The following is a 9,300-nucleotide window of genomic DNA, read 5'->3' on the forward strand; positions in this document are numbered from 1 at the left end:
TGACTCTTCCTCTGAACTCTAGCCATTCCCTCAAAAAAATCAAAGCAGCTTCTGCATCCAGCAGCCTGCATTTTCCATAGCTGTAAATTGGGGCAGTTTACCTGTTGTCTTTGTACTTTGGTCTCCTCACCTGTAAAATGGGAATAAAAATATTGGGTTGGCCAAAAAGTTCATTTGGTGGTCCAGTGGTTAAGAAACTGCCTGCCAATGCGGGGGATGAGGGTTCGATCCTTGCTCAGGGAAGATCCTACCTGCTGAGGAGCAACTACACCCATGCACCACACTACTGAAGCACACGCCCTAGAGCCCATGCTCTGCAATAACAGAAGACGCTGCAATGGGAAGCCTGTGCGCCATAACTAGGGAGTAGCCCCCGCTCTCTGTAACTAGAGAAATTTCACGTGTAGCAACAAAGACCCAGCACAGCCAGAAATAAATAAATAAATGTGGGTTCTTCTGGGCGCAAGATGTTACAGAAAAGCTCAAATGAACTTTTGGCCAACCTAATACTTCCTGTTAAGATCTTAAGACTAGAACTACTATTGGTGTTGCTGTGACTGTCCTTGTTCTTACTGATTATATTGCTAAGTTTGGAAAACTCCTGACTGTATCACTTATTACTATATATTCATCCCCTAGCTGGTGGCAGAACCAGGTTCAATTCCAGGACTGGTTGACATGAGACCCCTGGTGATGAACCCCTCATGCTAAGGAAGCGTAACATAATTAAACACCAAAATGAAGGAAGAGTTTTTAACCTTAGAACTTCCTTTCAAATTCTCCATATTGATGTGGTTCCAAGAGGGAGCAGGTTGAGGAATGCCGTTCTGGCATTCCTCTGCTGTGAGACCAGAGAAACAACGTCATAGAATTGAAATCAGATCAAGGAATTTGGGTTCTGGGGCTAGTTCTGTAGCTACTGAGCTCTCTGATCTTGGGCAGGCCATTTCCTCCCCAGGGTCTTAGTTCCTCCATCTATAAAGTGGGTACACACAAACCCCTGCCTCGCCTACAGGGTTGTAGGGAGACTCAGGCTAGTCTGGCTAGTGCTTGGTGCTAGTGGGGAGAGACAGGTATGAGAAATCCCCCTGTCCTGTCCATTCACAGGTAAGAGGGCATCAGAGGAGAGGAGTGGAGAAGGGAAAGCAATGTGTATTGAGCACTTACTGTGTGCTGAGTACTGGGTGAACAGTTTTACCCTCATGTGATTTTCCCAACAGCCTTGTGAGGGTGGGGATGTTATTCCTATTTACAGTAGAGGAAAGAGAGGCCCACGGAAGAAAGACCAGCTGCCAGTTCGGGCAGAGCTAAGATTTAGGCTCCAGTCATCTCCAAAGAGTGGCCCTTTCTGCCAGGCCACACAGCTTCTTACTGGGGGTGGGTGAAGCCTCACTGGGAGGCAGCTGGGACTTGGGGAAATGGTACCACTGCAAAATGAAATGAGAATATAGTAATATAAATATTAGGTGTGACAATAACCTAAAGGAGGAAAGCCGCACAGAGGAACAGATATTTGCTCTGGGTTTTGAAAAATATGTAGTTTTTCAGATTAAAAAAAAAAAAAAAAGATTCTTCAGAACAAAAGGAGTTGCATATAAATGGCAGGCAGATATCAAACAGCTTGGCCACTTGAGAAACTGTGAATGGGTCTCAGTTATGAGAGATGGGACCACAATATCCTATAATTTAAAGAGATAAAAGTGTATCTCCTTAGCAGTTTGGGCTTCCCACCTGCCAATGCAGGAAACACAGGTTTGATCCCTGGGTTGGAAAGATACTCTGGAGAAGGAAATGGCAACCCACTCTAGTATTCCTGCCTGGGAGATCCCATGGACAGAGGAGCCTGGAGGGCTACAGTCCATGGAGTTGCAAAGAGTTGGATACGACTGAGCAACTGAACAACTTTAGCAATTCACCAACAGTGTGACTCTGAGCAAGTGATTTAACCTTTCTGAGTCTCAGTCTCCTATTCTGTTAAATGAAGATATGGTGATTCAGTTGCTAAATCGTGTCTGACCTTGTGACCCTATGGACTGGTCCAGGCTCCTCTGTCCATGGGGATTCTCCAGGCAAGAATACTGGAGTGGGTTGCCATGCCCTCGTCCAGGGGATCTGCTCAACCCAGGGATCGATCCCACATCTCTCATGTCTCCTGCATTGGCAGACAGGTTCTTTATCACTAGTGCCACCTGGGAAGCGCCTCCCCACCACCCCCAGCATGTCACATGGCACAGAAAAAAAAAATAGAATAAAGACAGTGATTCTTGAAACACTCCCATTGTTTATACTGTCAGTGAGACTTCACAGATACAGTAAGACAGGAAAAGCTATGAGGTGTAGCTATTGGAAAGGAGCAGATGCAATTAATAGATGGCACAATTGCCTACCTAAAAAACTTCTCAAAGGAAAAAAAAAAAAAACTAGAATCCTATTAGGGACTTCCCTGATGGTGCGCTGGATGAGAATCTGCCTGCTGAGGGAGGGGACACTGATTCAATCCCTGGTTGAGGAAGATCCCACAGGCAGACGAGCAACTAAGCCCATGAGCCACAACTACTGAATCCACGCACCCCAACTGCTGAAGCCTGCCTGGCCAGAGACCGTGCCCTGCAGCAAGAGAGGCCATCGCAGTGAGAAGCCAGAACACTGCAGCGAAGAGTAGCTACAGCTCACTGCAACGAGATAAAGCCTGAGAGTAGCAACAAAGACCCAGAGCAACCAAAGATAAACAAATGTAAAATCTATTAGAGCTAGTAATAAATAACTAAATGCAAAATAAATATATATATATATATATATATATATAAAATCACATTTTATATGTACCAACAAGAACTAACAGGACTATTTATTACATTTGGAAAGCAAGATCCCATTCACAACAGCTGAAAATATTGTAAATGTGAATTGAAAGTGAAAGCCGCTCAGTCATGTCTGACTCTTTGCGACCCCACGAACTATACAGTCCATGGAATTCTCCAGGCCAGAACACTGGAGTGGGCAGCTGTTCCCTTCCCCAGGGGATCTTCCCAACCCAGGGATCGAACCCAGGCCCCCAGCACTGCAGGCCGATTCTTTACCAGCTGGGCTACCAGGGAAGCCATAAATGTGCAGAATAACATGAAGAAACAGAGAAAACATTTCAGAGATATAAAAATTTGACTAAATGCTCTCATACAGCATGTTCCCAGAGTAGAAGACAGCTACTGTAATGATGCTCATTCTTCCCCCAAATGATGTATGTTTAATGCAATTAAAGAAGAAAACAACTATGGAATCTAGGCCTTAATCAAGTTATTCTAAACTTCTATTTTCAGTTCCATCTGAGAAATGAAAAGGTAAGTCTAGTCAAGAAGGTTTTGAGGATTAAGTATAATGAAGGAAACTTTTCCTATAAAAATTATAATGTAATTCAAATTTATAATCACTATAAAATGGTATGGTCATCATCTCAGAATAGCACTAAATAGGCCAGTGGAAGAAAAAAAAGATCCTTAAAAGCAGACCTCAGGATATAAACATGCTAGGTACATAAGTAGTCAGTAGATGATCCAGTGATAAGTCCTATCAATAGAGAAAGGAAAATTTACTCATTGGTGCTGGGCAATTGATTAACTACTTAGAAAATTAAATAAATTCAGATCTTCACTTGTAGAGGCGTCAAGAGTGAAACATAAAAAGGAGAGCCACAAAGTTGTAAAAAGGAAATGTGACAATGAAGCATGAGGTGAAAAAACACATTTGTTGTATAGTAGGATTCAAATATTCTAATACTTAGTGCAAAACAAATACTTTAAGGACTGTGGATTATTATATTTATCATTGTGCCTGTTTTTCAGATTTTTAACTATAAGCACATAATCTCTTTATGATTTTTTTAAAGCATGTAGGATTACACCCTGGCCTGAAATCAAGTGATAAGGGATAAGGCCCTTGGACAAGTTCAGAGTCCTCTATGGTTTGAGTGATTATTTTCACTACAACTCTCCTGGTGACACAATAGTCTAGAAGACATCCTTCTGAGCCGTCACTCACACGCAATCAATTTTGGCTTCAAGGTGGGGCTGTAACACATGGATCGGAAACCATGCTTACTGCTCGGAGGACAGCTGGCTTTGCTTGACTGTTCCTCGCTGTCTTCCTTCTGCCCCTGCTCCATGCTTTTTGCTCTTCTCTGTAGAGACAACATTGCTGCTGCCACTACTGTCTTTTCAGAGAGAAAGACAAAAGCCATATACATACTTCCTTGCCTTCAACAAACAGGCAACATCAGCCAGATTCCCATTTTCTTCATAAGACAGTGGAAGCTGGATGGAAAATGACTTTCATGCGTGCCCCCTCCTGCCATCCAGCTGAGATCCTGCCTTGCCCTGGAATCCGTGCATACCCTGGTTTCCCCCTTCACCTGGTTGCCACTTCTATAATTTTCCGAACTTGGAAGGAAGAGCAGGTACACTAAGACTGTAACTCTGGTTCTGCTACCGATTAGGTAGATAACTAGAGGCAAGTCATTTCCATTCTCAGACCCTAGACTTCTCACCTGGAAGCCATCTGTGAGATTCTCTCCAGTACCGACGTGCAAATGGGTAAATTTCTCGGGGAGGGCAGAGATTCTGCATCTCTGTGCTGGCCGAACAAAGAATCCACAAGGTACACATCCAAGGGCGTCCATCACAGCAACGTCTGTAGTATGGGGCGCTTAGGTCACCTTAACTTTGAGAAAAGTTAAGGAGAATGTGATCGGTGTATATTTTAGAAGACTCTGTAGCAATCGGAAGCAAGCACTAGATGTACTTAGAAAAAGAAATAGCATTTTATGAAAAGTAAGAAGCAGAAAGAAATAAGTACCCCTATATGTAAATGCATCTGAGCAGTGTCCTTGTGGAGAGAGGAGACAGGCTTTCATCAAGCGTAGGATGTGGAACTGGAGAGCCCCCAGACTGCTTCAATGTAAAATCTGGCCCCACAGAAACATTCCTTTGGGTCTAAGAAGCGTGTTTGTTTGTTTGTTTGCAAGACACAGTCTGACCAGAAGCTGTCCTGAGCTCCACAAAAGGATCTCAGATGACAATATGATGCTGGACAGAAATCTTTTGAACTACTCTTTGGATCCCTCACTGGGTTCTTGTCTGGCTGGCAAGTCTATTTCAGGGCAGGCTTTATTCCAGTGCCCTATGGAACCATTTGCAAATATACTTCTGGTCCTTCTAGCTATACCTGCCTCCTTCAGGATCCCTGATACTTACACAGTCTACCTCTCTCCATCCCAGACAGCCATCCCTGGAAACCAGTTCCCTAAGGAGTGAATCCATCTTGGGCCCCTTTCAGCTGATTCCTTCCAGGCTCTCATCTGCTAGGAAATTTCACAAGACAGAAGGGAGGGTAGAGAGAGGGAGTGGCAGGGGGGTGACGTAAGCAAATGCGGCTGACCCCTCCATGAGCACAAGGGCAGCCCCAGAACAACAACAGCCCTGCTGGCCCAGTGTGGCTTCTAGGACAACAGAGCCGTGGTCATGTGTTTCCAATGTTAATGGGCTTAAAAGTGCCCAACTTGCTCATAAGTTAATGTTCCTTTAAAAGAAGCTTGGACAAGAATAGCAAAAGTGCTTCAAGAATTCTCTCTTCTTATTCACAGAGGGAGAAAAAAAGGAAAAGGTTCTTCAGAAAGTGGAGCCAGAGAGAGGAAAGGAAACAGAAGTCATCTGCATATTCCCAGAAGCAGAATTACTAGGTCAAGAGGCATAAGCACTTGTAAAGTATGTCTTATGTGTTGTGCAATTGCTTCCTAAAAATAAGAAATAGTGATGCTACCCACCATGGTTGAGTGTATCATTCTCACCGCTGCCTTTCCAGCATTTGGTGGTATTGTTTTAAAATTGTTTTAGCTACTTTGGTAGACAGAAGGTCAGTTCCTCTTTCTCCATTTGATTCCGCTCAGCCAGCTTTCTTTATTTTTTTAATTTTTATTTATTTAATCCATTAATTTATTTTATTTGTGGTTGTGCTGCGTCTTCGTTGCTAAGTACGGGCTTTCTCTAGTTGCAGCAAGCAGGGTCTATTCTGTAGTAGGGGTTCTCGGGCTTCTCTGTTGCAGAGCATGGGCCCTAGGGTGCATGGGCTTCAGTAGTTTCAGCTCACGGGCTTAGTTGTCCCATGGCATGTGGAATCTTCCCAAAGCAGGGATGGAATCTGTGTCCCCTGCATTGACAGCTGTATTCTTATCCACTGGACCACCAGGGAAGTTCCTCGGCCAGCTTTCAAAGCACATCCACTAAGTCTCAGGTGCTTGGTTTGTCCCAGGAAGTACTGAGCTGGCTAATTAAGGCAAGGTCCTCGCTCTGAACTAGCGTACACTCCAGCTGAGGAGATGGAGGGAAAGAATGTGCCTGGAGAGGTGATGATGCAAAATGTCAGGATGGAAACAGACAAGGCCGGGAGGGCGGGGGCCAGCAGTGACTCAGGCTGGTCCCTGCCCATGTGCTGTCCTGCCCAGCTCCGGCTTGCCTGTGTGTGTGTATTAGTCGCTCAGCCGTGTCAGACTCTTTGTGACCCCCTGGACTGTGACCCATCAGGCTCCTCTGTCCATGGAATTCTCTAGGCAAACATACCAGAGTGGATTGCCATTCCTTTCTGCAGGGGATCTTCCCAACCCAGGGATTGAACCCAGGCCTCCTGCATTGCAGGCAGATTCTGGGACAGAAACTGGGCCCTCCCTGAACTCCCCCTAATTCTGGAGACCCCTCCGTAGCTGAGAGAAGGGGTACAGAGCACCCGGTGCTGGAAGCTGCGAAACTGCCCATCTAAACTTAGTTCTGCCACTAACTTGCCAGGTGGCCTTGGCAAGCCCTTCCCTTCCTCTGAGCATCAGTTTCAGACAGAGTGGGGAGGTGGGATACTTGCACGATGTGTCTCATACTTTTTTCCTTCCCTTTGGGGAAGAAAGCCTTGTCCTCAAACCCAGCAGGCCAGTAAGCTCCAATCCAGTCAATCCCAGAACCAAAGTAACAGACTATCCGTGTCTTCATCCTAAAACCAGGAGATGGTTTCTAAGAAGAAAGATGTCAAAGAGGGTGAGTCTAAGAAATCTGGCCTGGGGAGAGCAGGCGGCAGATAAAAGGGCCTGATAATGTTTGATAACTTACTGTGTGCTAGTTCCCTGGAGGAAGATTCTAGCAAGGGCTATCTTTAATCCCATCACCACCCTATGAGACGGCCATTCTGATCCACATCTTGAAGATAAGAAAACAGGCTCAGAGATTAAATCACTTGTCCTGGACCCTCCAGGCCGCTGAGATGCAAACTCAACTCACCTGACCCCAAAGGTCATACTCTTTTCGGAGCAAACTGACCAGGTCAGACACTGACCCAGCTGGATCTGGCCCAGGGGAACACGTCATTTGGCCTGAGTGAGGCTTTAAAAAATGGAAATATTTACAGAAATCCAGCTCTGGACTGGAAAATTGGGAAATCTGGCCTCATGGAGCCCTCATTCCACTTGGCGGTGATTAGCTGGAGCTACGTGGAAGCCCAGACCTTGGGAAAAGCCTCTCTAGGGAGCCAGGTTCCTCTCCGACTTGGCAGCTGGCCCCCCTGGCTCTGGCACACCTGCTGGGCCCCTCTGGGCTCTGCTGCCTCTAGGAGCCCTGGCCTGGATGAATATTCCTGACCCTGCATCCAGCCACCCGGAAAACCAGAGCATAAAGACGGGATGCCGCCAGCTCTGGCTCCCTGCATTGTTTGCCTCCTCTTCCTCTCTCCCCCTCCTCCCTCCTCTCTTCCTCCTCCTCCCCCTCTCCCCTTCCCCCTCCCTCTCTTTCTCTCCTTCTCCCTAGTCCTTCCCCTCCTGCCTCACAGCTGGACTCACACAGGCACTTTCTGCACCCATACCCACAACCACCCTCCATCCCCTTTCCAGCTCATGTTCTAGTCTTCCCAGGGAGACCGTAGGCCCTGCGGGGACAGAAGTGTCCCTCACTTCTTTGATACACAAGACCAGCACCACCCCTCTGAGCAGGAGCAATGTTATAAGCTCCCATTGCCTCTGATGTCCCTGCAGGTGCCCAGCTGGGGGAGGAGAGACCCCCCTGAATCACCCAGCTGCCCTGAATCACCCCCCTCACCACACCAGTGCTTCTGGGGGACCCGCTGTCTCCCCATTTACACCAAGAAGGCCTGGGACTTACTAACCAGGAGATCTCACAGGAAACTGAGGGCTGGACCCCATGTCAACATGCTTGGGGAGCTGGGCTGTGTAAGTGGGAGATGCAGCAAGGTCAGGCCCTGCCAGGAGCCTCTAATCCTTGGCAGATGATTATCTGAGACCCCGGGGTCTAACTTCAGGAAAGTCTGGACTAGCGAGGCCGCACTCCTCCTTGTCAGGCTGGAGAGCTCAGAGCCTCAGGAAGGGTGGGCCTGGAATTTAGCCCAGAGCGTTGCCATTCATTCCCTGGGGGGGGGGCCTTGAGTGGGTCTCCTGCTGCATTTCTCTATCTGTAAAATGTGGCTCAGAAAGCTAATGTGCATGATGGTAAAGCTCTATTTCAGTGTAACCCTCTGACTGAAGCCCATTCCCAGACATGGGGTTGGGGAGGGGGCGCAGAGAGGGAGATTTGGGTTCTTCTGCGGTGAAAAGAAGGGGTGAGAAGGAGTTCTCAGGCCTGGGTCTGTATTAGGATCACCTGTGGCGCCCTTTAAAGGGATAAAGTCCTTGATCATTTCCTTGGAGAGGCTGCTCCAAGGGGCAGCCTTGAAACAGTGCGTTGGGATGGAAGGCATCATAATTTTTCCCATTAAAATTTATGGAATGGGTTTTTCATTTAACAGCTTTTCATTTAGCAGCAGAGTTTTCAGGAACAAATTCTAGTCATTAAGTGAAGGACCGGGTGTGTGATTCTGTTCTGGGGGGCAAGGGAGCAAATGAACCGGCCTAGATCATAGTAATCAGTCCTTAAGTGGCTTAAGTGGCAGGAGCCTTACGTATATTTTGTCATTTCAACTTTCCAATAGCTACAGTCCCCAGTGTAGTGATGGGATGGGTATATCCATACTGTATGCACAGAGAAAGTCTATAACCCACAAGATTACCTGGTTAGCCATTGGCAGAGCTAGGATTTGGAATAAGATTCTCATTCTGGCTCCCAAACCCATCATCATTCTTCATCCTCTCTGATGCCTTCCTGAGGAGAGCCCTTCCTGCACCCCCCGCCACCGGAACACCCCCTAAAAAGGGCCCATGTGGCATGTTGTCCATGGGCTGTGTATTCATTTGACTCTATTGGAGGGAATGACAACTGGAGACAA

This window comes from Cervus elaphus, chromosome 12 (genome assembly GCF_910594005.1).
Source record: "Cervus elaphus chromosome 12, mCerEla1.1, whole genome shotgun sequence".
Lineage (NCBI taxonomy): Eukaryota > Metazoa > Chordata > Mammalia > Artiodactyla > Cervidae > Cervus > Cervus elaphus.